Below are 3,373 nucleotides of genomic sequence, written 5' to 3' on the forward strand. Positions count from 1 at the left end.
TCATCATCTCTGATATGTGGGCATCATACCAAGGAATTGAAACGATGATTGACATGAATTATAGTCATGTTCCAATTTCACCCTCTTCAATAAAAACTAAAAGTATGAATTTCATATCCTCTTTTTTCTAATCTTTTTTGGGTGGCGTGCGTTAATTTTTTGCTGGGCTTATCTGGAAAAGATCCCACAAAAGAACTGTTTCTAAGTGACTATGTATCCTCTCATAGACAGTCACCAGTTTCCATGAATGTAGCAGAGAAATAGTTCCTTCGGTCAGTTTCGATTTTTCGCAATAAAGCTCCTCTGTCCCTTTTTGGTGAGTCTTTTTCCGACACTAAGCCACTGGAGCGAGATCAGCAGTTAGCTACAACAATACTCGATGGTACTGTCACCTGTAACTTGAAAAGTCCGTTTTCGAATGCAACAGACAATTCATAAGCTGACGACTCCGCCCTAAAAGGACAAAGGGCTAATTCTTCCTCATACTTGTGCCCAAGTAACTTCCCAGTTCCTCACAGTCACCCTTATCACCGAGGCCCATCCACAAGCCATTGTTTTTACTTGGCTTTGTGCTTTTTATTCTGATTCTAGAACGTCAGCTGGTTTGCTTCTAACATACTACTCATCGGGTTGCTGAAATCTCTTGGATAGCCAATGAACGGTTTCGCCCTTCCTGGAGCTCATCAAGTACACGCACTCTCCTGAGTTTCCATCTGCTTGAACCGAACTTGCACGAATTTCGAATATCAGTTTGGGTTTCACGGAAGATTCACCCGAATCCCAACTGAATCTCCCGTTTAGGATGTTCTTCCTCAAATGAGTGTGTTGCGTCTATGCGATACTGATGTATCGTACAAACTAAAACATAAGGTGGCCTTTGTGCAGCATATTCAGCTGCAGAAGAACATCAACGGACAAGCCAACGACCACCATCTACGCTACCTGAGCTACCAACATTTTCCTTTATAGAACATCATAAGTAATTGCTTCCGTGGGGATTCCGTTGAGGCTCTAGTGGCATGCAGATGAGTGTATTTGTCGGACACACGTGGCTTGTCCACGACATTGGGCTGTACCATAGTTCGTCCGGGGTTAAGCCACACAGTTCAACAGGCATGATGGCATGTGTGACTAGACTCATCAGACTTACCAGTAAAATACAGCAGTCGGTAGGCCTCTTGACCTTAGTCGAAGGTGTACTAGTGTAACTGGTGAGAGGAGCGAGCAGCATCTGTTCACTTTTTAAGGCTCCCTTCGTGCATCTGATGGAAGGATGATATGGAAAGTATCGCACCGCTTTGCCATGCTTGCACACTCAAACAACGCGCCGAAAACTTCAAGAGGACTCTCGAGCATGTTGACATTTGAGAAACTCTGTATGGCTGTGAGACTTGGCCTATTCGAGCAGCGGACCTGAGACGTCTTCAGGTGTTCGACAATCGTTGTCTCAGAGCCATAGCTCGTGTGGGTTGGTGTCGGCGAATCCGTAACGAGGCAGTTAGAAAACGTGTTTTCGGTTGTGTAACGGGTACTTCCATTGGAGAATGTGTCCAGCACCAGAAGCTGCGTTGGTTGGGACATGTTTTACGCATGCCGAACCATCGTTTGCCGAAGAGAGTACTGTTTTCCATGCCCAATTCGGAGTGGCGTAAACAGAGAGGTGGCCAACCCTTGACTTGGCAGAGGAGTATGAAGGAGATCACGAAACGCTTGGGTGCTGTCGGTTCTACTCGCCTTCCAGGATGGGGACCGCGTGATCCTCACTGTGCCTGGTTGGAGACACTACAAGATATGGCTGCCAACTGATGTCAGTGGCGTTCTNGCTTTCAAATAAGTCATGTTTGTGCGGCAGTGAAGCATCGGTGTTGAACACTGATGTCATGCTGTCGATGTCTTGGGGCCTGACAGCTCATGACTGCGCAGCCCGCTGTTTCCTAGATAACAGGCACGCGCCTCAAGGCGCCGTTCTTTTCAGTAGCAGCCGGAGAGCACCCAATCGTGATCGAGCGCTGTTTCTTCGGCTTCGATCGTGCCCGGCGAAGGGGTAAATGCAATCTGCCTGACTAAAGCGTGACGAATGACGGCGCAAGCCTGAGTGACAAAGTGCGTGGGTGGTAGTGTGACAAATGTGTTCATGCAGAGGGTATGCTGCAGCGTTTCTCCTTGTGTCCCGATTGGACGATCAGTTAGGTCGGTTGAACATTACCGGCCACCGGACATCATTGTCCATCACACCCTTGCCATCGATCCATGGTAAGTCGGTGAGTGAATCACATGAATGCCAACGCCAACGGCGACAACAACAACAACAACGACAACATCGTGATTGAATGAAATAGGCTAGGGAACGACGTAAACAACCGGATCGATACACACTACGCTGCAGGCAAACACACGAAACACCGGTGAATTTGCTTATGCTGCAGTAAACGCGGTCAACGAGGGTAGAAAAAGGACAGATACTTATAGTCGTACAGCACTACATGTAAGTTTGCTGAAAATTCTTCGACAGCCCACGACCGGTTTGGCTTCTTTTTTTTGTGTGTGGAGCTCATCAGGTAGGCTCAGTCTCCAAGTTTCCGTCAACCTTGTGTTCTAGTCGAACCCGAAGTTAGCGAAATACACTTATTCGCGAACAAATTTGGCTTTTCGAGAGACTCACCTGGAACCCTGCTGAATCCCTCGTTTGTGATGTTTCCAGGCGACTCAATGTGGTGTACCGGGCCGCCTCATGTCCCACTTGCTATGATATCCGAGATATCGCCATACTGTATACACGTAATACACTACTTATTTAGCCGTAGGTAATTGTGCGATTGGGTGAATCAAACAAGACGTAATTATTTAATCACGTCCCCTTTGCGCTGGTAAAGTCACATGCCAGGGTTGCGAATTTCGACGTATCCGAGGGAATACACTGCTGATGAATGCCGGCAGGGACAAAACATGAATCCGACCACATGACTAGAATGTGTGTCAATCGCATTACTTTTAGCAAGGGGCTCAAATTAGTCACTTGTTTGTGACATGATTCAACTGGATGTGCTGCACAAAGACCAGCTCATGTCCCGGTCGGTAAGATATCCAAGGCATCGCGGTGTCTTCTTGAAAGAAGCTTTTTGTGGAGTTACTGAAAACACACCTAGGCAGTTCTCAACCGTTTCGCCCATCAGGTAGGCTCAACCTCCGAGTATCCGTCAAAGCAGAACTCCTATACCAATGATAATAAACAGTTAGTTGTAACACCCTTTCGGTGCCAATCTGCCATGCCACCCGAAGCAAGCACTTGGGTTGGGCTAATACAGGGTTACCCAAGCCTAGACAGGGAAAGTCGAGATGCAGAGGTCGGGTTCGAACCACGGACCTTCCGGTC

The sequence above is a fragment of the Opisthorchis viverrini genome, assembly GCF_000715545.1.
Source record: "Opisthorchis viverrini unplaced genomic scaffold opera_v5_123, whole genome shotgun sequence".
Classification (NCBI taxonomy): domain Eukaryota; kingdom Metazoa; phylum Platyhelminthes; class Trematoda; order Opisthorchiida; family Opisthorchiidae; genus Opisthorchis; species Opisthorchis viverrini.